Source organism: Phasianus colchicus, chromosome 9 (genome assembly GCF_987193195.1).
Source record: "Phasianus colchicus chromosome 9, bPhaCol1.hap1.1, whole genome shotgun sequence".
Classification (NCBI taxonomy): Eukaryota; Metazoa; Chordata; class Aves; order Galliformes; family Phasianidae; genus Phasianus; species Phasianus colchicus.
The window spans coordinates 520,382-545,231 of NC_143444.1; the positions used below are offsets into that span (position 1 = coordinate 520,382).

General features: G+C 41.3%; 1 long non-coding RNA gene across 1 annotated transcript; it reads right to left on the reverse strand.

The window, feature by feature from the left end:
• Positions 1-16,642: 16,642 nt before the first annotated feature.
• LOC149916704 (uncharacterized) lies at positions 16,643-21,821 on the reverse strand. Its single transcript, XR_016468919.1, has 4 exons — positions 21,757-21,821; positions 21,044-21,163; positions 19,009-19,153; positions 16,643-16,774 (listed from the first exon to the last, which is right to left on the reverse strand). It is a non-coding gene; the product is annotated as an uncharacterized LOC149916704 (long non-coding RNA).
• Between the last annotated feature and the right edge of the window lie 3,029 nt (positions 21,822-24,850).

The window sequence follows — 24,850 nt, forward strand, 5'->3', positions numbered from 1 at the left end:
CAGGGAATGACCTCTTTTCTCCCAGTCAGTTTTCTCAACACATCTACTGGTGTGGATGAAGCAAGCAAAGGCAACAAGAAAAGCAAATACAATTATACTAGCAAGCTAGAGTATCATTTATTATAGATGATAATCACATGTTGGTTTGTCACTAGGTGTGTTTAATCAACAACTTTCTTTTTGAAATAAGAGTGAAGATAAAAGAAAAGTTCAAGTAGGATTCCTACATGTCTCGTTTTCATTAAAGATTAGATCTGCTACAACACGATGAACTGAGGATAATATAATGTAACGTCCAAACACTTTTTTTCAAGTAATGTTAACACTGAATGAAAGGTATACAGGCTTCAATGAGATTAGGCAGTTGAGCTGGCATTTCTGGGAGAATATGTCCCATCTTTGGGAGAAAACGGGTGTATGTGGGAGAAAATGTCATGTATTTGGGAGAAAGCTGGTGTATGTGGGAGAAAAGGCCATTGTGATGGGAGTCAGTGTGATCTTGAGGAGTGGAAAGCAGTATTCTTGAGATGAAACGTGAGGTATTTCTAAGAGTCCTGGTATTTCTGGGAGAAAATGTCTTGTTTTGGAGAGCCAAAGTCCCATTTTGGGGGCAGAAGCTGGTATTTCTGTGACACTGCCATCTTGATGGGGGTAAGTGTGATCTTGAGGAGTGTAAAGCAGCATTTTGGTTAGAAAATGGGAGCTCTTCCTAAGAGCAGTGCTATTTCTGGGAGAAAAGGAGCTCTACTGGGCATAAAAATGGTGTATCTGTGATAAAATGCCACATTTCTGAAAGAAACTGTCCTCTTGCGGAGTGTAATGCTGTATGTTCCGGAGGAAATGGGAAATATTCAGCAGAGTCCTGGTATTTCTGGGAGAAGAGGTCTGATGTGGGGGGGGGGAAGGTGATGTATCTGTGAGAAAGCTGGTGTTTCTGGGAGAAAATGCCAGGTATTGGTGAGGAAACAGATGCTAGAGAGGGAAAAGGCTGGTATTTTGGGGAAAAAAGGCCGTTTTTTAAAGAATAAGCTGGCATTTCTGGGAGAATATGTCCCATCTTTGGGAGAAAACGGGTGTATGTGGGAGAAAATGTCGTGTATTTGGGAGAAAGCTGGTGTATGTGGGAGAAAAGGCCATTGTGATGGGAGTCAGTGTGATCTTGAGGAGTGGAAAGCAGTATTCTTGAGATGAAACGTGAGGTATTTCTAAGAGTCCTGGTATTTCTGGGAGAAAATGTCTTGTTTTGGAGAGCCAAAGTCCCATTTTGGGGGCAGAAGCTGGTATTTCTGTGACACTGCCATCTTGATGGGGGTAAGTGTGATCTTGAGGAGTGTAAAGCAGCATTTTGGTTAGAAAATGGGAGCTCTTCCTAAGAGCAGTGCTATTTCTGGGAGAAAAGGAGCTCTACTGGGCATAAAAATGGTGTACCTGTGATAAAATGCCACATTTCTGAAAGAAGCTGTCCTCTTGCGGAGTGTAATGCTGTATGTTCCGGAGGAAATGGGAAATATTCAGCAGAGTCCTGGTATTTCTGGGAGAAGAGGTCTGATGTGGGGGGGGGAAGGTGATGTATCTGTGAGAAAGCTGGTGTTTCTGGGAGAAAATGCCAGGTATTGGTGAGGAAACAGATGCTAGAGAGGGAAAAGGCTGGTATTTTGGGGAAAAAAGGCCGTTTTTTAAAGAATAAGCTGGCATTTCTGGGAGAATATGTCCCATCTTTGGGAGAAAACGGGTGTATGTGGGAGAAAATGTCGTGTATTTGGGAGAAAGCTGGTGTATGTGGGAGAAAAGGCCATTGTGATGGGAGTCAGTGTGATCTTGAGGAGTGGAAAGCAGTATTCTTGAGATGAAACGTGAGGTATTTCTAAGAGTCCTGGTATTTCTGGGAGAAAATGTCTTGTTTTGGAGAGCCAAAGTCCCATTTTGGGGGCAGAAGCTGGTATTTCTGTGACACTGCCATCTTGATGGGGGTAAGTGTGATCTTGAGGAGTGTAAAGCAGCATTTTGGTTAGAAAATGGGAGCTCTTCCTAAGAGCAGTGCTATTTCTGGGAGAAAAGGAGCTCTACTGGGCATAAAAATGGTGTACCTGTGATAAAATGCCACATTTCTGAAAGAAACTGTCCTCTTGCGGAGTGTAATGCTGTATGTTCCGGAGGAAATGGGAAATATTCAGCAGAGTCCTGGTATTTCTGGGAGAAGAGGTCTGATGTGGGGGGGGGAAGGTGATGTATCTGTGAGAAAGCTGGTGTTTCTGGGAGAAAATGCCAGGTATTGGTGAGGAAACAGATGCTAGAGAGGGAAAAGGCTGGTATTTTGGGGAAAAAAGGCCGTTTTTTAAAGAATAAGCTGGCATTTCTGGGAGAATATGTCCCATCTTTGGGAGAAAACGGGTGTATGTGGGAGAAAATGTCGTGTATTTGGGAGAAAGCTGTCAGTTGTTATGCACAGTGGTACGTGCACCCAGTTTGAAATTTCAGTGCCATTAATGTTTTTAATTTTTTAAGTGATATGACACAGTACATGCAATCAACAATAACGAACATACCATGGTTCAGGACCCCTGATCTCTCAGCTAGTAATTTAAAATATTTTCATGTGTAGAGACAAGACAAGTATTATGTCCTAAATGGAGTCTAGGTCCCCAGCACTATTTCTCTCTCTATTTGATCCCTAAAAACAACTGTTTTCTTGCCAAAGATTTTGCATCGTTAAATCTCCTTTCTGAAACAATGAATATTGTGTAGTTGCAGGCCACTTTTTCAAACCTGTGGACATTCCCTTTGCTTCTACTTCTTTAAGCAACCTGCAGTTGCAATACACTTTTGCAGTACAGTCTTGAACCTCTTTATTCCTTGTTTTTCAGTCACCATGGGCTGTGTCTGTGCTGTCTTTGTAACCAGGACCAGGGAATGACCTCTTTTCTCCCAGTCAGTTTTCTCAACACATCTACTGGTGTGGATGAAGCAAGCAAAGGCAACAAGAAAAGCAAATACAATTATACTAGCAAGCTAGAGTATCATTTATTATAGATGATAATCACATGTTGGTTTGTCACTAGGTGTGTTTAATCAACAACTTTCTTTTTGAAATAAGAGTGAAGATAAAAGAAAAGTTCAAGTAGGATTCCTACATGTCTCGTTTTCATTAAAGATTAGATCTGCTACAACACGATGAACTGAGGATAATATAATGTAACGTCCAAACACTTTTTTTCAAGTAATGTTAACACTGAATGAAAGGTATACAGGCTTCAATGAGATTAGGCAGTTGAGCTGGCATTTCTGGGAGAATATGTCCCATCTTTGGGAGAAAACGGGTGTATGTGGGAGAAAATGTCATGTATTTGGGAGAAAGCTGGTGTATGTGGGAGAAAAGGCCATTGTGATGGGAGTCAGTGTGATCTTGAGGAGTGGAAAGCAGTATTCTTGAGATGAAACGTGAGGTATTTCTAAGAGTCCTGGTATTTCTGGGAGAAAATGTCTTGTTTTGGAGAGCCAAAGTCCCATTTTGGGGGCAGAAGCTGGTATTTCTGTGACACTGCCATCTTGATGGGGGTAAGTGTGATCTTGAGGAGTGTAAAGCAGCATTTTGGTTAGAAAATGGGAGCTCTTCCTAAGAGCAGTGCTATTTCTGGGAGAAAAGGAGCTCTACTGGGCATAAAAATGGTGTATCTGTGATAAAATGCCACATTTCTGAAAGAAACTGTCCTCTTGCGGAGTGTAATGCTGTATGTTCCGGAGGAAATGGGAAATATTCAGCAGAGTCCTGGTATTTCTGGGAGAAGAGGTCTGATGTGGGGGGGGGAAGGTGATGTATCTGTGAGAAAGCTGGTGTTTCTGGGAGAAAATGCCAGGTATTGGTGAGGAAACAGATGCTAGAGAGGGAAAAGGCTGGTATTTTGGGGAAAAAAGGCCGTTTTTTAAAGAATAAGCTGGCATTTCTGGGAGAATATGTCCCATCTTTGGGAGAAAACGGGTGTATGTGGGAGAAAATGTCGTGTATTTGGGAGAAAGCTGGTGTATGTGGGAGAAAAGGCCATTGTGATGGGAGTCAGTGTGATCTTGAGGAGTGGAAAGCAGTATTCTTGAGATGAAACGTGAGGTATTTCTAAGAGTCCTGGTATTTCTGGGAGAAAATGTCTTGTTTTGGAGAGCCAAAGTCCCATTTTGGGGGCAGAAGCTGGTATTTCTGTGACACTGCCATCTTGATGGGGGTAAGTGTGATCTTGAGGAGTGTAAAGCAGCATTTTGGTTAGAAAATGGGAGCTCTTCCTAAGAGCAGTGCTATTTCTGGGAGAAAAGGAGCTCTACTGGGCATAAAAATGGTGTACCTGTGATAAAATGCCACATTTCTGAAAGAAGCTGTCCTCTTGCGGAGTGTAATGCTGTATGTTCCGGAGGAAATGGGAAATATTCAGCAGAGTCCTGGTATTTCTGGGAGAAGAGGTCTGATGTGGGGGGGGGAAGGTGATGTATCTGTGAGAAAGCTGGTGTTTCTGGGAGAAAATGCCAGGTATTGGTGAGGAAACAGATGCTAGAGAGGGAAAAGGCTGGTATTTTGGGGAAAAAAGGCCGTTTTTTAAAGAATAAGCTGGCATTTCTGGGAGAATATGTCCCATCTTTGGGAGAAAACGGGTGTATGTGGGAGAAAATGTCGTGTATTTGGGAGAAAGCTGGTGTATGTGGGAGAAAAGGCCATTGTGATGGGAGTCAGTGTGATCTTGAGGAGTGGAAAGCAGTATTCTTGAGATGAAACGTGAGGTATTTCTAAGAGTCCTGGTATTTCTGGGAGAAAATGTCTTGTTTTGGAGAGCCAAAGTCCCATTTTGGGGGCAGAAGCTGGTATTTCTGTGACACTGCCATCTTGATGGGGGTAAGTGTGATCTTGAGGAGTGTAAAGCAGCATTTTGGTTAGAAAATGGGAGCTCTTCCTAAGAGCAGTGCTATTTCTGGGAGAAAAGGAGCTCTACTGGGCATAAAAATGGTGTACCTGTGATAAAATGCCACATTTCTGAAAGAAACTGTCCTCTTGCGGAGTGTAATGCTGTATGTTCCGGAGGAAATGGGAAATATTCAGCAGAGTCCTGGTATTTCTGGGAGAAGAGGTCTGATGTGGGGGGGGGAAGGTGATGTATCTGTGAGAAAGCTGGTGTTTCTGGGAGAAAATGCCAGGTATTGGTGAGGAAACAGATGCTAGAGAGGGAAAAGGCTGGTATTTTGGGGAAAAAAGGCCGTTTTTTAAAGAATAAGCTGGCATTTCTGGGAGAATATGTCCCATCTTTGGGAGAAAACGGGTGTATGTGGGAGAAAATGTCGTGTATTTGGGAGAAAGCTGTCAGTTGTTATGCACAGTGGTACGTGCACCCAGTTTGAAATTTCAGTGCCATTAATGTTTTTAATTTTTTAAGTGATATGACACAGTACATGCAATCAACAATAACGAACATACCATGGTTCAGGACCCCTGATCTCTCAGCTAGTAATTTAAAATATTTTCATGTGTAGAGACAAGACAAGTATTATGTCCTAAATGGAGTCTAGGTCCCCAGCACTATTTCTCTCTCTATTTGATCCCTAAAAACAACTGTTTTCTTGCCAAAGATTTTGCATCGTTAAATCTCCTTTCTGAAACAATGAATATTGTGTAGTTGCAGGCCACTTTTTCAAACCTGTGGACATTCCCTTTGCTTCTACTTCTTTAAGCAACCTGCAGTTGCAATACACTTTTGCAGTACAGTCTTGAACCTCTTTATTCCTTGTTTTTCAGTCACCATGGGCTGTGTCTGTGCTGTCTTTGTAACCAGGACCAGGGAATGACCTCTTTTCTCCCAGTCAGTTTTCTCAACACATCTACTGGTGTGGATGAAGCAAGCAAAGGCAACAAGAAAAGCAAATACAATTATACTAGCAAGCTAGAGTATCATTTATTATAGATGATAATCACATGTTGGTTTGTCACTAGGTGTGTTTAATCAACAACTTTCTTTTTGAAATAAGAGTGAAGATAAAAGAAAAGTTCAAGTAGGATTCCTACATGTCTCGTTTTCATTAAAGATTAGATCTGCTACAACACGATGAACTGAGGATAATATAATGTAACGTCCAAACACTTTTTTTCAAGTAATGTTAACACTGAATGAAAGGTATACAGGCTTCAATGAGATTAGGCAGTTGAGCTGGCATTTCTGGGAGAATATGTCCCATCTTTGGGAGAAAACGGGTGTATGTGGGAGAAAATGTCATGTATTTGGGAGAAAGCTGGTGTATGTGGGAGAAAAGGCCATTGTGATGGGAGTCAGTGTGATCTTGAGGAGTGGAAAGCAGTATTCTTGAGATGAAACGTGAGGTATTTCTAAGAGTCCTGGTATTTCTGGGAGAAAATGTCTTGTTTTGGAGAGCCAAAGTCCCATTTTGGGGGCAGAAGCTGGTATTTCTGTGACACTGCCATCTTGATGGGGGTAAGTGTGATCTTGAGGAGTGTAAAGCAGCATTTTGGTTAGAAAATGGGAGCTCTTCCTAAGAGCAGTGCTATTTCTGGGAGAAAAGGAGCTCTACTGGGCATAAAAATGGTGTATCTGTGATAAAATGCCACATTTCTGAAAGAAACTGTCCTCTTGCGGAGTGTAATGCTGTATGTTCCGGAGGAAATGGGAAATATTCAGCAGAGTCCTGGTATTTCTGGGAGAAGAGGTCTGATGTGGGGGGGGGAAGGTGATGTATCTGTGAGAAAGCTGGTGTTTCTGGGAGAAAATGCCAGGTATTGGTGAGGAAACAGATGCTAGAGAGGGAAAAGGCTGGTATTTTGGGGAAAAAAGGCCGTTTTTTAAAGAATAAGCTGGCATTTCTGGGAGAATATGTCCCATCTTTGGGAGAAAACGGGTGTATGTGGGAGAAAATGTCGTGTATTTGGGAGAAAGCTGGTGTATGTGGGAGAAAAGGCCATTGTGATGGGAGTCAGTGTGATCTTGAGGAGTGGAAAGCAGTATTCTTGAGATGAAACGTGAGGTATTTCTAAGAGTCCTGGTATTTCTGGGAGAAAATGTCTTGTTTTGGAGAGCCAAAGTCCCATTTTGGGGGCAGAAGCTGGTATTTCTCTGACACTGCCATCTTGATGGGGGTAAGTGTGATCTTGAGGAGTGTAAAGCAGCATTTTGGTTAGAAAATGGGAGCTCTTCCTAAGAGCAGTGCTATTTCTGGGAGAAAAGGAGCTCTACTGGGCATAAAAATGGTGTATCTGTGATAAAATGCCACATTTCTGAAAGAAACTGTCCTCTTGCGGAGTGTAATGCTGTATGTTCCGGAGGAAATGGGAAATATTCAGCAGAGTCCTGGTATTTCTGGGAGAAGAGGTCTGATGTGGGGGGGGGAAGGTGATGTATCTGTGAGAAAGCTGGTGTTTCTGGGAGAAAATGCCAGGTATTGGTGAGGAAACAGATGCTAGAGAGGGAAAAGGCTGGTATTTTGGGGAAAAAAGGCCGTTTTTTAAAGAATAAGCTGGCATTTCTGGGAGAATATGTCCCATCTTTGGGAGAAAACGGGTGTATGTGGGAGAAAATGTCGTGTATTTGGGAGAAAGCTGGTGTATGTGGGAGAAAAGGCCATTGTGATGGGAGTCAGTGTGATCTTGAGGAGTGGAAAGCAGTATTCTTGAGATGAAACGTGAGGTATTTCTAAGAGTCCTGGTATTTCTGGGAGAAAATGTCTTGTTTTGGAGAGCCAAAGTCCCATTTTGGGGGCAGAAGCTGGTATTTCTCTGACACTGCCATCTTGATGGGGGTAAGTGTGATCTTGAGGAGTGTAAAGCAGCATTTTGGTTAGAAAATGGGAGCTCTTCCTAAGAGCAGTGCTATTTCTGGGAGAAAAGGAGCTCTACTGGGCATAAAAATGGTGTACCTGTGATAAAATGCCACATTTCTGAAAGAAGCTGTCCTCTTGCGGAGTGTAATGCTGTATGTTCCGGAGGAAATGGGAAATATTCAGCAGAGTCCTGGTATTTCTGGGAGAAGAGGTCTGATGTGGGGGGGGGAAGGTGATGTATCTGTGAGAAAGCTGGTGTTTCTGGGAGAAAATGCCAGGTATTGGTGAGGAAACAGATGCTAGAGAGGGAAAAGGCTGGTATTTTGGGGAAAAAAGGCCGTTTTTTAAAGAATAAGCTGGCATTTCTGGGAGAATATGTCCCATCTTTGGGAGAAAACGGGTGTATGTGGGAGAAAATGTCGTGTATTTGGGAGAAAGCTGTCAGTTGTTATGCACAGTGGTACGTGCACCCAGTTTGAAATTTCAGTGCCATTAATGTTTTTAATTTTTTAAGTGATATGACACAGTACATGCAATCAACAATAACGAACATACCATGGTTCAGGACCCCTGATCTCTCAGCTAGTAATTTAAAATATTTTCATGTGTAGAGACAAGACAAGTATTATGTCCTAAATGGAGTCTAGGTCCCCAGCACTATTTCTCTCTCTATTTGATCCCTAAAAACAACTGTTTTCTTGCCAAAGATTTTGCATCGTTAAATCTCCTTTCTGAAACAATGAATATTGTGTAGTTGCAGGCCACTTTTTCAAACCTGTGGACATTCCCTTTGCTTCTACTTCTTTAAGCAACCTGCAGTTGCAATACACTTTTGCAGTACAGTCTTGAACCTCTTTATTCCTTGTTTTTCAGTCACCATGGGCTGTGTCTGTGCTGTCTTTGTAACCAGGACCAGGGAATGACCTCTTTTCTCCCAGTCAGTTTTCTCAACACATCTACTGGTGTGGATGAAGCAAGCAAAGGCAACAAGAAAAGCAAATACAATTATACTAGCAAGCTAGAGTATCATTTATTATAGATGATAATCACATGTTGGTTTGTCACTAGGTGTGTTTAATCAACAACTTTCTTTTTGAAATAAGAGTGAAGATAAAAGAAAAGTTCAAGTAGGATTCCTACATGTCTCGTTTTCATTAAAGATTAGATCTGCTACAACACGATGAACTGAGGATAATATAATGTAACGTCCAAACACTTTTTTTCAAGTAATGTTAACACTGAATGAAAGGTATACAGGCTTCAATGAGATTAGGCAGTTGAGCTGGCATTTCTGGGAGAATATGTCCCATCTTTGGGAGAAAACGGGTGTATGTGGGAGAAAATGTCATGTATTTGGGAGAAAGCTGGTGTATGTGGGAGAAAAGGCCATTGTGATGGGAGTCAGTGTGATCTTGAGGAGTGGAAAGCAGTATTCTTGAGATGAAACGTGAGGTATTTCTAAGAGTCCTGGTATTTCTGGGAGAAAATGTCTTGTTTTGGAGAGCCAAAGTCCCATTTTGGGGGCAGAAGCTGGTATTTCTGTGACACTGCCATCTTGATGGGGGTAAGTGTGATCTTGAGGAGTGTAAAGCAGCATTTTGGTTAGAAAATGGGAGCTCTTCCTAAGAGCAGTGCTATTTCTGGGAGAAAAGGAGCTCTACTGGGCATAAAAATGGTGTATCTGTGATAAAATGCCACATTTCTGAAAGAAACTGTCCTCTTGCGGAGTGTAATGCTGTATGTTCCGGAGGAAATGGGAAATATTCAGCAGAGTCCTGGTATTTCTGGGAGAAGAGGTCTGATGTGGGGGGGGGGAAGGTGATGTATCTGTGAGAAAGCTGGTGTTTCTGGGAGAAAATGCCAGGTATTGGTGAGGAAACAGATGCTAGAGAGGGAAAAGGCTGGTATTTTGGGGAAAAAAGGCCGTTTTTTAAAGAATAAGCTGGCATTTCTGGGAGAATATGTCCCATCTTTGGGAGAAAACGGGTGTATGTGGGAGAAAATGTCGTGTATTTGGGAGAAAGCTGGTGTATGTGGGAGAAAAGGCCATTGTGATGGGAGTCAGTGTGATCTTGAGGAGTGGAAAGCAGTATTCTTGAGATGAAACGTGAGGTATTTCTAAGAGTCCTGGTATTTCTGGGAGAAAATGTCTTGTTTTGGAGAGCCAAAGTCCCATTTTGGGGGCAGAAGCTGGTATTTCTCTGACACTGCCATCTTGATGGGGGTAAGTGTGATCTTGAGGAGTGTAAAGCAGCATTTTGGTTAGAAAATGGGAGCTCTTCCTAAGAGCAGTGCTATTTCTGGGAGAAAAGGAGCTCTACTGGGCATAAAAATGGTGTATCTGTGATAAAATGCCACATTTCTGAAAGAAACTGTCCTCTTGCGGAGTGTAATGCTGTATGTTCCGGAGGAAATGGGAAATATTCAGCAGAGTCCTGGTATTTCTGGGAGAAGAGGTCTGATGTGGGGGGGGGAAGGTGATGTATCTGTGAGAAAGCTGGTGTTTCTGGGAGAAAATGCCAGGTATTGGTGAGGAAACAGATGCTAGAGAGGGAAAAGGCTGGTATTTTGGGGAAAAAAGGCCGTTTTTTAAAGAATAAGCTGGCATTTCTGGGAGAATATGTCCCATCTTTGGGAGAAAACGGGTGTATGTGGGAGAAAATGTCGTGTATTTGGGAGAAAGCTGGTGTATGTGGGAGAAAAGGCCATTGTGATGGGAGTCAGTGTGATCTTGAGGAGTGGAAAGCAGTATTCTTGAGATGAAACGTGAGGTATTTCTAAGAGTCCTGGTATTTCTGGGAGAAAATGTCTTGTTTTGGAGAGCCAAAGTCCCATTTTGGGGGCAGAAGCTGGTATTTCTGTGACACTGCCATCTTGATGGGGGTAAGTGTGATCTTGAGGAGTGTAAAGCAGCATTTTGGTTAGAAAATGGGAGCTCTTCCTAAGAGCAGTGCTATTTCTGGGAGAAAAGGAGCTCTACTGGGCATAAAAATGGTGTATCTGTGATAAAATGCCACATTTCTGAAAGAAACTGTCCTCTTGCGGAGTGTAATGCTGTATGTTCCGGAGGAAATGGGAAATATTCAGCAGAGTCCTGGTATTTCTGGGAGAAGAGGTCTGATGTGGGGGGGGGAAGGTGATGTATCTGTGAGAAAGCTGGTGTTTCTGGGAGAAAATGCCAGGTATTGGTGAGGAAACAGATGCTAGAGAGGGAAAAGGCTGGTATTTTGGGGAAAAAAGGCCGTTTTTTAAAGAATAAGCTGGCATTTCTGGGAGAATATGTCCCATCTTTGGGAGAAAACGGGTGTATGTGGGAGAAAATGTCGTGTATTTGGGAGAAAGCTGGTGTATGTGGGAGAAAAGGCCATTGTGATGGGAGTCAGTGTGATCTTGAGGAGTGGAAAGCAGTATTCTTGAGATGAAACGTGAGGTATTTCTAAGAGTCCTGGTATTTCTGGGAGAAAATGTCTTGTTTTGGAGAGCCAAAGTCCCATTTTGGGGGCAGAAGCTGGTATTTCTCTGACACTGCCATCTTGATGGGGGTAAGTGTGATCTTGAGGAGTGTAAAGCAGCATTTTGGTTAGAAAATGGGAGCTCTTCCTAAGAGCAGTGCTATTTCTGGGAGAAAAGGAGCTCTACTGGGCATAAAAATGGTGTACCTGTGATAAAATGCCACATTTCTGAAAGAAGCTGTCCTCTTGCGGAGTGTAATGCTGTATGTTCCGGAGGAAATGGGAAATATTCAGCAGAGTCCTGGTATTTCTGGGAGAAGAGGTCTGATGTGGGGGGGGGAAGGTGATGTATCTGTGAGAAAGCTGGTGTTTCTGGGAGAAAATGCCAGGTATTGGTGAGGAAACAGATGCTAGAGAGGGAAAAGGCTGGTATTTTGGGGAAAAAAGGCCGTTTGTTAAAGAATAAGCTGGCATTTCTGGGAGAATATGTCCCATCTTTGGGAGAAAACGGGTGTATGTGGGAGAAAATGTCGTGTATTTGGGAGAAAGCTGGTGTATGTGGGAGAAAAGGCCATTGTGATGGGAGTCAGTGTGATCTTGAGGAGTGGAAAGCAGTATTCTTGAGATGAAACGTGAGGTATTTCTAAGAGTCCTGGTATTTCTGGGAGAAAATGTCTTGTTTTGGAGAGCCAAAGTCCCATTTTGGGGGCAGAAGCTGGTATTTCTGTGACACTGCCATCTTGATGGGGGTAAGTGTGATCTTGAGGAGTGTAAAGCAGCATTTTGGTTAGAAAATGGGAGCTCTTCCTAAGAGCAGTGCTATTTCTGGGAGAAAAGGAGCTCTACTGGGCATAAAAATGGTGTATCTGTGATAAAATGCCACATTTCTGAAAGAAACTGTCCTCTTGCGGAGTGTAATGCTGTATGTTCCGGAGGAAATGGGAAATATTCAGCAGAGTCCTGGTATTTCTGGGAGAAGAGGTCTGATGTGGGGGGGGGAAGGTGATGTATCTGTGAGAAAGCTGGTGTTTCTGGGAGAAAATGCCAGGTATTGGTGAGGAAACAGATGCTAGAGAGGGAAAAGGCCATCCCTTTGGGAGAGAAGTGGTATTTCTGGGAGAAAATGCCCCAAATCGGGGAGTAAGTGTCATCCTGAGGCGTGTCATGGAGTAGATTTGGGAGGAAATGGAGGTGTTTCACAGAGTAGCGGCACTTCTGGGAGAAAATGTCCTCAGTGGGAAAGACAATGTCCTCTTGAGGGAAGAAAACAGGTCTTTCTTACAGCAAATGTCATGCAATTGGGAGAAAATCGCCTCTCTTGGGGAGAAAAGTGGTCTTTCTGAGAGAAGGTGTCCTCTTCTTGGCTGCAAGTGTCCCATTTGGCATTGTCATGGAGGCTTTTTGGGGAGAAAGCGTGTGGCAGTTGTAAGAGAAGGGGTATTTCTGGGAGCAAATCTCCTCTTTTTGGAAGAGAAGGTGAAATTTCCAAGGGAAAAGTGGCATTTCTGGGAGGAAATGACATAGCTGGGGGAGAAAAGTGGGAACCGGTGGGAAAGAAGATCTTGTACTGGAGAGCAACGGTGGTCTTTTTGGTGTGCCAAGTGGTCTCTTGGGGAGACAACGTGGTAAATAGGGGAGACAATGTCCTCTGGAGGAGTGTCAAGTAGTATTTGGGAGAGCAAACGTCAGGTATTTCTCGGAAACCGGCTGTTTCTGGGAGATAGTAGCAGACTTGGTTGGAAAATGACAGGTGTTTGTGAGAAAGCTGGTATTTTGGGAAAAAAAGGCCGTTTTTTAAAGAATAAGCTGGCATTTCTGGGAGAATATGTCCCATCTTTGGGAGAAAACGGGTGTATGTGGGAGAAAATGTCGTGTATTTGGGAGAAAGCTGGTGTATGTGGGAGAAAAGGCCATTGTGATGGGAGTCAGTGTGATCTTGAGGAGTGGAAAGCAGTATTCTTGAGATGAAACGTGAGGTATTTCTAAGAGTCCTGGTATTTCTGGGAGAAAATGTCTTGTTTTGTTTTATTGTTTTTAATATTTATATATTTTTTATGTTGCAATTTCAAGGAAACACTTCGATAGAAATTGCTTTTAATTCTTTTGGCATACATAGAAGATGTGAAAATGCACATCATATTTTCACATGAATGTAGTAACACAAAAAAAGTTCAAAGCAGTAACTGATACACTCAATTATAAAAGCTGCCCTTCCTGTGCAAGAAATGTAACTCAGCCCTTGGGCTAGATGCCATTCTGTGTCATTGATGTAAACCTGGCGGACGGTACAAATACTCTGAATTTAAAATGGCATGACTAAAAATGGAGTCTTTCCTCTAGCTTTTAAGTTTTAAGAAACATAAAATATGTACGTATGCTTGGCAACTTTTCCTTTCATTATATACAAAAGTGACTCTCTCTAAAATAACTGTCAAACTAAGAGGGACTGTCAGAAACCTATCACAGGAGGTAATCTATTTGCTCAGGTTGCTGAAGAGCAATGAAAAAGTAGATATTGAGTTTCAGTTTTCAGCACATACATTAAAGTCCCATGCCTGTAATTAGGTCTCCTACCTTCCAAATAGAATTTTAAAAAAGTTTGATACATGATTATTTTAAATTATTTTTCTATAATTGGTTAGTGGTATTGTGGAACACATATTTAAGGATTAATGATGAGAAAGATTAGAAATCCAAAAAGTGTAAAATTCCATGCAAACTCAATTAAGTTTCAAGGACATTTCCATCAGAAAGAATGGAAATGAAGAAAGAACGGAGCCCCCAGGCTGGTTGTTGAGTGAGAATTACTGCTTACCCAGCATCCGTTTGCTTCATCAAATGTCCCCCATCTGCTCACAGAAACCTCTCTAAGATGCTTTTCTGAAGAATATTTGGCAGCATGTTTCCCAGGGCTGATGCCTAGAGGAGAGGGTTACATGGAGACTTGCTGTCTATCTTGATGGCAAACCCCTCCTAAGTAGGAATCCAGAGCTGGTGACTCACTTTGTAGTCTTGTATAGGTCTGGGGCAAGACAACATTATGGCAGTGGGGAGATATTCATGGTCAGGCTGGATAGGCCTCTGAGGTCTCTGACCTCTGTGGGTGTCCCTGTTCATTACTGGGGAACTGGACTCAATGGTCTGTAAGAGTCCCTTCCAACTCAAAAAAAAATTCTATGATTCTATGATTCTATGAATATTCCTGGTTTTATTACAAGTACAAATACTGATAAAGCCTACATTCAAATTGTTTATTCCTTGCTTTTGGAGAAGCTAAAACACTAGCACTAAGAGTTTTAATCAACGTAGATAATAGCTTGTCAGTTGTTATGCACAGTGGTACGTGCACCCAGTTTGAAATTTCAGTGCCATTAATGTTTTTAATTTTTTAAGTGATATGACACAGTACATGCAATCAACAATAACGAACATACCATGGTTCAGGACGCCTGATCTCTCAGCTAGTAATTTAAAATATTTTCATGTGTAGAGACAAGACAAGTATTATGTCCTAAATGGAGTCTAGGTCCCCAGCACTATTTCTCTCTCTATTTGATCCCTAAAAACAACTGTTTTCTTGCCAAAGATTTTGCATCGTTAAATCTCCTTTCTGAAACAATGAATATTGTGTAGTTGCAGGCCACTTTTTCAAACCTGTGGACATTCCCTTTGCTTCTACTTCTTTAAGCAACCTGCAGTTGCAATACACTTTTGCAGTACAGTCTTGAACCTCTTTATTCCTTGTTTTTCAGTCACCATGGGCTGTGTCTGTGCTGTCTTTGTAACCAGGACCAGGGAATGACCTCTTTTCTCCCAGTCAGTTTTCTCAACACATCTACTGGTGTGGATGAAGCAAGCAAAGGCAACAAGAAAAGCAAATACAATTATACTAGCAAGCTAGAGTATCATTTATTATAGATGATAATCACATGTTGGTTTGTCACTAGGTGTGTTTAATCAACAACTTTCTTTTTGAAATAAGAGTGAAGATAAAAGAAAAGTTCAAATAGGATTCCTACATGTCTCGTTTTCATTAAAGATTAGATCTGCTACAACACGATGAACTGAGGATAATATAATGTAACGTCCAAACACTTTTTTTCAAGTAATGTTAACACTGAATGAAAGGTATACAGGCTTCAATGAAATTAGGCAGTTGAGGCCTAGTTGAATGCTATTTGTTGTTGAATGGTATTTGTGACAGTGTTGAAAGAAATGGCTGATGTTATTGTAAAGTTACTGTCTGTCATCTATGAAAAACGGTGTTCTGCACAGGTCTGTGAGTGTTAGAAATGGGCTTTCTTGAAGAGCTGTCTTTATGGAAAAGGAGGCATTGCTTGCAAACTGGTAAATTGGGAAAAAAAAAAAAAAGTAACATTTCTGATTTCCAATTTAGTTATTAGAAAATCCCCATCATCTCTCTTTATATTATATGAATACTCCATGGTGTCCTTGGGATGACAAGATGCCTGTACTGCTATTTAGATATGCACAAATACAACAAATCCATGGGCAGATCTTTCCCCTACTGCATTTTTTTAATGTATTTCTTTATTGCTAAACTAAAAGGAAAATAATAGTAGAAAAAATTCAATCACCTTAATCAGCACATGCAAGTCTTAAAAATCTTTTTCTTGCTCTGTAATACTGAAAAGACCTGATGGGAAATGTTACCTTCCAAATTTTGCTCTGTGTATATGCATTTCCTATTTAAACCCTCACTCAGCAAGAGAAGGAAAAACACTTCTCAGTTTCAGTGTAAGTGCCCCATGGAATTTTCTACAGGAAAAATATCACTTTAGATCTGTCAGACAATAACATTTTATTACCTCAAGGATGTTATCTGAACCTGAGGTCTAATATCTAAATGAACTGCAGTTCAGATTATTTGAGATTTAGCAGAAAGACAGAGGGATGGAAAGTTTCATAGAAAGATTCTATGGGGAGAAGTCTCATTCATTTATTGTGGATAAATATGATGAAAAGGTATTCATATACCAAGTTTTAATAACTGTATGGTTAACAGGAGGAACAGTAGACAGCTTTGAGCAGTAGCTGACATACAGAACAGGAGAGTTGGAAGAGTAATATTTCCAAGAAGATTAATTTAATTTAAAGGCAGAATGTTTTTTGGCTATTGGAAAGTTCTCTGTTGTGTTGAGCAAAAGGATAGATATACTGGCTGAAAATAAACCTGTAAAAGTGAGGTAATGCATTTACTAAAACAACAGTAATTGCTATATCAGGATGGATCATATATTAAAGGCAATAAAACTCTGATTAATAGCTGTCAGGTTATTTCTTTATTTTCTCAAATATTTATTTGAGCGCAACATACTATAAATACTTTAAAGAAAATGTTTATCTTATATTTGTACATGATTGCACTCAGTAATACATGGAAGAGCAGCCACTGAAGTGGGAGGATCATAAGCCCAATGTATGTGAAGAGAGAGAGCAATAAATTTGATTCTTCTCAGCATTTTTCTGTTACTGGTTTTGAGAAACTTGTTAGATTTTAGTACCTGCAAATGTAAATGAAACCAACATAAAATACCATACATAACCTTATTACTTTAAATAACATAGAAAATATGGATTGGAAGACTCGTGTGCATGTTCTTTTTTTCTGTCTTAGACCTGAATAAAGCCGTAAAGAAGAAATTAATGCTCTAGTAAGTCACTGTCAACTCTTGCAAGTCCATTTGGGAGAAAATTTGACACTCCATTTTTTTTTTCTTGTTGTCCTTCTATCTCCTACTCTCCTTTCTGTGTATGTTTATTATTTGCCTCATTTCTGTGAAAACAAATCAGGCTCCATTAATAAAAGCAAAAACTGTTTAAGGCCATCCATCTTACTCTTTCTCCTCAAAGGTTTGCTGCCACTTGTTCTATCACAGAGGACTGCAAAACTTTTTTGCTCCACATTGTTACCCTCTAAAGATAAAATGAATAAATTGCTTAAGATGATGTTGAAAGACTCTTAATGGTGCATTTATGATCATAACATACGTATTTGTGAGACCTAAGGATTTTTATTCATTCTATTTTTGTTCAATGTAAAATCAAGATTAACTTCTTAGATTTTCTGGACATCCTCGTTGTATAAATTTAATTTTTTACTCCTTTTCCTTGTACAACTTCTGAAATCTGACAGTAAGAACATTTTTATTTTTGTCTCAAACCTCTTTTTTATTCTTTGTCCATCTATTTTTTTTTTCCCCCTATGATGCTTCTTATAACTTTACCAATTACTTTGTGTTCCATTTCATTACGTTATTTATTTTTGCTTTTTCTTTAGGGCAGGATATGTCTACTGCTATGCATCTGCACAGTTCCTACAATGGAGCTTTGATCCTGGTTGGATTGCTTAAGTGCCATTAACATAAACGTGGTTAACAAAAATAGTAGTTTCAGCTTAGTATTTTTCATGCTAAATCAGGTTCAAAACTAGAAGAATAAAAGTTTTTTTGTAAGAAACATAAACATCCATGTTGATTTCATAAGTGAAACTGATTCTGTTTTTGAAGAGCGGAAGAAATTTAAATAATTCACCTGAAAGCAAAGTTCACTTCTGTTTCTATATTCTCAGAAGTGAATCATCAGATTAAACTAGCATGCCACAGTTTAGTGGTAAACCTCTAACACTACCAAATCTACATATGTAGATTTTGCTTTAATGTCACAGGCAACAGAATGTAATCAACTAACAAACAAAACAAGCAAACAGAAAATTCACATCCAAATAAACCAGAAAGAGGAGTTTATAGACACTCTACAGAACTGTTAGCTGTGCTATGCTTTTCAAAAGCTGGAATTTGTCCTACAGACATCTCAGAAGTTGCACATCTGTCCAAGAAGAATCATTGCACTTTATTTCTACTGTACATGTTTATCTTATATCTTATTCTTCATTACTGTTATGTACTATGCAAAATACATAAAGAAAAAAAGCAGTAATCAAACTATACATACTGTGAGCAGGGCTTTGTGAAGGCTGCAGTACTGTACAGAAGAAAGCCTTGAACAGATCTATCTCAAATTCAGGGTAATAATACATTTATTTCCTACCCACATTGCTCATGTAATCCACCAACTATTTTAGGAACGCCTAGATTCTTAAAAATACAGAAATTAAAGTGATTTCCTGATCAACCCTTACAGAAAGACACAAGTTTAAACATGAAAGCAACTATGAATGCTTTGGAGAGAAAAAAATAGAATGTAATGTTAATAATCCCTGTAATGTTAATAAGCTAAATAACAGTTTCAAAGTTTAGTATCTTGATGCTTTACGGAGCTCCCATAAAATGGCTCTGAGCCTTCCCTTTCTAATGATTTTGCACACCCACGCAACTTGCTCTGTGGGGATGGAAGATAACAGGATTTAGATCCTTGACACACTGCAATTGATTTAACAATAAATATTGTCCATCCTAGTTTTGGGTTACTATAAGATGAAAGCAAAAATGTATATACTGATCTACTGGTTTTCTTTTAAAAAACATTCACCTGATGCTGAAGGCTAATTCTGTAAAGCTGAAACTTAAATCCCAGCAGAAACAGGTTCCCAGATATTAAAAACAAACAAACAAACAAACAAACAAAAATCATAAAAGTATGTATAATGAAATCTTTAGGCATGTGACAAACTTTGTTTTATATATTATATGATTTCAGAACATCTGTCACACACACTCACAAACTTTCCTTAGAAGGAGAAGCAGAAGTTTAGATGATGATAAAGTTATGTTCTTACCACATTAGACGGTTCCAATTTCTTCCTTCTAGCAAGGTCAGTGATATTATTGCCATTGTAGTTGATGCTCTCCATACAGCCTTTGAAAATTTTTTCTGCTGTTAGAACTTGGCTTCCCAGAAAAAGGCATGCCTCCAAAGGTTATCTTTGAATGTATCAGAAAATGAAAGACAGTTACTGGAGGACAAGGGCTTAGAATTTTTGCTTACTAGAAAAAGAAAGTATCAAACAAGTACTGGAAAAGTAGGAAAAAGTCTATGATGAAGTCATGACTGCAAATATTTTTGGTGGTAAATTGTATCTATTATTAGGTTTTCCCAAATACAGAGAAAATATGTATCACAGTTACATATAGACTGTAACGAAGAGAAGGTCTCTAAAAGGAATGCACTTTTAAATGCTTGGCAGAGCAAAATGTCAGTATTGTTAAGAAACAAGAATTTGTTGGCCAAAGAATGTGCTGTCTGTCTGATCTTGGAGAAGAAAAGTCTGCCTTTCTTTACAAACCTGAATGCAGAAAGTTTGAGAAGTAAAGGTGCCCAGTAAAACCTATTTCAATATGTAGACTGAAACAAACATTAAAATAAAAAAAAATCTACTAAATCAAAAGGGAAGAAGGAAAGCATTGCTTTATGTAGAACATCCATCAGTTTGGTAGAGTGTCAGAAGTGAGAAGTGGTTGGTGGCAAGTAAGTATTATTCATTCTTTGTCATATATTAAAATAAAGGATGTTTTATTTTCTTTCATGTACCAAACCGTAATACCAAACAGTTCCATTTGTCTTAAATACTCTATACAACTGCAGATAATTACAGCAACATAAAAACCAGCATTATGACATACCTAGAGGGATTAGTTTGACTTGTGTTTGGTTCCCAGGTCCCAAGATGCCAGTATCTGGGAAAGTGGCAAATGGAAATTCAACTGTGCAGAGGAACAGGAAAAAACCCTATATCTGTATATCAGCAATACAGAAATAATTGATAAAATGCTCAGGAAACAAGCTGTGTTTAACCAGCACTGTCCAATCCAGCCTGTTGCAGGGTCCACGACAGCAGTGAGAGGAAAGAGCAGCAGACAAGACTCCTCTGGCTTGTACCATGGTATTAGTTCTAGCACGTTCTGCTAGAAGTTCTGCATTTGAAGTTACATTAGCAAGCCTGATGTGCTTGGCAACAGCACAACATCTCACTCCATATGTAACGTATTTTCTGTGGCAAAGAACTTCTTTGTTCATAACTCACGGACTTTTGATTTCCATGCATCTCATGGGCCTGAGATAAAAGACAATTTAAAAGGAAAGAAAGAAAAAAAAAAGGGGGGGGGGGATGCTATGATGGTAATGTTTAATATTCGTGTGGGGGGTGAAAGGTGTACTTGAGTTGCCTAAGCACAAGCTTCTACTGCTATTGGTGATACCTGGGGTAGTGTGCCTTAGTAACCTCTGCTTTCTGCTTGAGGAGGTATGCATCTCTATAAATTCTCTGCCATTTCTGCCAACACCATGGGAGTGCTACAGATATCTAGGGGATATATGTATATAAGCTGCTCATTCAGTTTACGTGTTTGTCTTTTTCTTGGATGAGAAATAGTTGCTGTTTATTATTTCCTTAAATGCAACACAAGCATTTACTCATAATATCCAATCTGAGAACACCGTTCTTGTAACTGCTTATGAAAATCATAGATACAGAAATCAAAAGAAACTGTTTCAATCTGCTTGCATTTAAGGAAATAGGAAGTCTCTTTCCACCCTTGCGCATATTTAAGACTGTTTTCTGACAAACTGCTAGCTAAAGGCTTCAGTCTTTCTTTTTGTGCTTACTCCCTCAATGGAATAGCTGAGCTTTTGTAACTGTCCCTACTTTGAAGTTTTCTAGTGGATCCAGGTTGGTTTAAGTATCCTCTATTCCTCACTTCTGTCTTTTCTACCATTTTCTTCAAAAAGGAGCATGTTAAGAACATAAATTTCTATTCTGTTAAGAGTCTTCTCCTGCAGTTAGCTGGTTAGTAAATAATACTTTGCTCACTCACCTCACTCAACCTGCTGGCCACATTCTTTTTAATGCATCCCAGGATACCATTGGCCTTCTTGACCACAAGGCCACATTGCTGGTTTGTGGTCACCCTGCTGTCTACAGGGACACCCAGGCCCTGTTTGTAAGAGAATGTGATTGACTTCACTTCTTCCAGCAAAAAAAGAGAAGCAGGTCTAAGACATCTGTTTATCTCCAATTTAAACAACTTAATTTAGGTAGAATTATGTGTTTTACAGCTATTCACGTTGCTGTGAAAAGAAGCGCGGCTATACGAATAAGAAGTCGCGCGGCTCTGCCCTCGCAACTCCCCCCGCCCCGCGCACGGAGGCGGCCCCCAGCCGCAGCCCCCAGCCGCTCCCCCCCTCGCGCAGCGCCACTCCGAGGTGCCGCCTGCCGCAGCGACGGCGGCGGGGAGCCCTCGCGCCCAGAGGCGGCCTTCCCGGGGTCTGCCCTCTCCGCCCCCCTCCCACCTACCTGAGGGCAGCCGGCATCCGTCCGCGCAGCGGCGCACAGCCGGTGGCACCGCGCGCACAGCCTGCCTGCCTGCCTGCCGCCCTCCCTCGGACGAGGGTCCCCTTAGACGAAAGCACAGCCCCAGCCCGGCCGCTACCGCGAGGGACCGCGCCCGCGGCCGGAGCCCGGGGGCCGCGAGGAGGGAGGGCTGAGCGCCCGGTGACAGGTGAGGACGGCCCCCGCGCCGCTCCCTACCTCGCGCCGCTCTCCTCGCAGCCGGCGGCTCGCTTACCCTCGACCGCCGCCGCCCCCTCGCTCCGTTCCCCCGCCCTAACGCGGAGTTCAACGCGACCCCGCTAGCCGCGAGGCCCCGCCCCCCGCCCCGCACTGACGGCTCTCTCCGCCAATAGCGAAGAAGACGGCCGTCCTCGAGCTCCGCCCTCACCTCCTTCGACCAATAGGAGCTATCCGTGGTGCTGCCCCTCCGCCTTCCCGGCAGGCTCGGTTGGCTCGCAGCTGCCGAGCAACGGGCGCGGGGCTGCGGGTGGGGCCGCTGAGGGCGGTGGCCGGGCCCCCGCTGCGGGCCGGGGTTGGTGCCGCGGGATTGTGCCCGGGGCTTCTCGTTCGGGAGCTTTCGCCTCATAGATGGACGTTTTTTGTTCCCCTCCCCTTTTTCCCTCTTGGCTCAGCCATCAGGAGGATGGAAATATCTCCCGCACTCTCAAAGCTGTAATCTCGGCTTGCAGAAATGATAACTGGTATGTGAAGATGTTTCTAATTTTTTTGTTTCTTCACTTGTTTGTGAACCTAGGGTAGGGAGAAAGAACTGAAGTAACCTGCAGTGAGATTCTATCACTTTTGTAACTCCTTAAGCATAGTCAAGAATGTATGTTTGTGAACTACTTTATTAAGATAGTCCTGGTGGAGTATACTTTATATCACTGGGAGTCCAGGATTTTCTGAACAGTTCTTAAATCAGAGTCTAGCAATAGCAAAGTTGAATTACATGTACACTGTACAGTTAGGTTGTTGGTAATAAGCAGAGCTTGTGCATCTCAACAGCTGCAGCTATACAAGCTATACATTTGTCAAGTAAGCTCAGTATGAGTGGAGTATCAGCTTTATTAATTCAAGTCATTCTCATAATCTTATCCATACATAATGTTTGTGTTCTTAATACCTTAACCAAGTGAGTGAAAAGTTTCCAGCTAATCTGTTTAGCTTCCAGGCAAGTGATTCCACATGTTAAATTTGCTGCTTCCTCCTTTCTCCCATTCCCTGGTCTCTTAGGTCAGTGTTCGTTCTCTTATGTCCTCTATTAAGGAATAGGTTTAGTTCTGCTACATATTAATGCCATGCCTACAGATAAATTATCCTTACATCTCAAACTGAATAGCTGCTGCTTGAGGTTTTTTTTTTTCCTTCTAGGCTAGGAAGTCTCTGTATGGCATGCCAGCAACGTTTTGTTGCAACGTTCTTAAAAGAAGAAATCTTTTACAGCGTGCAAGTTCTTTAAGATATGGTGATGCATTGGGGTTTAACCCAGCAGATCACTGAGCGTCACGTGGCTGTTCATTCACTGCCCCCATCTCAGTGAGATGGAGAGGAGAAATGAGGGAAAAAATGAGATAGAGAAAAAGAAAAGCATAATAATTATGGCATGTATATCTACATATACACACAGATACTTGTAATCTAGATTTATAACAACGGATGCGCAAGCAATTGCTCATCTCCTCTTGAGGTCTTGAAACAGTAAACGTTCGGTGCAGAAAGTCTATACCAAATTAACTTGAAAAACGGATGCTTTCCAGCTTCAGGTGAGACAATTATTCATTGATCTTTTGTACATTTCAAGTGTGCAAAAACTCACCTCTGGAAGACTGATATTTGTAGATAAAATTGATATGGCTTACTGGGCTCTGTTAGTGGCTCTTAGATGTAGTAAATTTGATGTTGTTAATGATCTTCTGCATATGGAAGTTCTACTTCTGCTGAATTTACCTGTCATTAACAGCTTGCTGCATTGTGAAATCATTAAATAGCAGCCTTTAACATATTTAACTCTGGTTTTTGAAAAGCTGAACTTCCTAATTGGGACTCATACATGTATGAAGCCTTGGTGTCTGGTGCTGACTTGAGAATAAAACTTCAGTTATTACTTACAGGGCCTGCCTTACAGCATAAGATCACATGGCAGTGCCTTCTGCTTTCAGTATTTTACCAGTGCTGTGGTACAACTGGGTCTGGTTAATACCTGTTCAGATACAAGACAGAGTAAGGAAAATGTGTTTATTATTTCAGATCAGCCCTTTTTTACAAGGCATCGATTGGTTACTTGGTGGTGAATGTTGGGTTCTATTGCAGATGTGATGCCATCCATGCAGTAATGGATGGAAATACATTAAAGGAGCAGCATAACAATTTATTTCACAGGGCAAAGGTCAAGAGAGTGCTGATTCCATATTACAAATCTAACAAAACTGAAGTGGCAGAAGCATTCTTTGAAGGCTTAAGCAGATGAGGGATGTTCAGTTTTCTGTTACAAAACCTAAATCAGAGAGCATTGAAATCTGTTGAATTTTGGAATAGTTGAGAGTAAGAATGTGAATTCTGTTTGTAACAGAAAAAAACTTGTTCTCATTCCATCCCTCTACTACTCGCATCTGCTCCACATGTCGAAGTAGGAAAAGAGTCATTTGTTGCTCCGTTAATTGCAAAACTGTATTTGTCAGACACCAATTCTGAATCAGCTCTCATACCTGTTACCGTGCTTTCGATAACAAGACTGCAGTTGGGGTTGGTTTGTAGGGAGGCTAGATGAATTGAAAGGGAGTGGATTGGGATAGTATAGCTGCTGGACAGAAACACCTATTTTAAAAGATGATCATCCTATGAAGTATGCCAGTTTTCCCACCTTGTGTATGTGACCTGAGGAGCTATGTTAAGATAAGCTTAAGATAATGGCAGGACAAGGGGAAATGGCTTTAAGTTGAGGGAGGGAGGATTTAGGTTGAGTATCAGGGGAAGTTCTTTACAGAGTGAATGGTGAGGTGCTGGAACAGGCTGCCCAGAGAGGCTGTGGACACCCCTCTTCCTGGAGGTGTTCAAGGCCAGTTGGATGAGGTCCTGGGCAGCCTGGTCTAATATTTAATAGGGAGGTTGGTGGCCCTGCATATGGTGGAGGGGTTGGAGCTTCATGATCTTTGAGGGTCCCTTCCAACCCAAGCCATTCTATGATTTTCTGATTCTAAGCTCAAATGCTAGTGTCTTGGGAATCAAAGCAGAGTTTCTCTTTGCCATCCCTATTTACAGTTGCTTAACTAGGATCTGTAGTATCAGAAAGAAA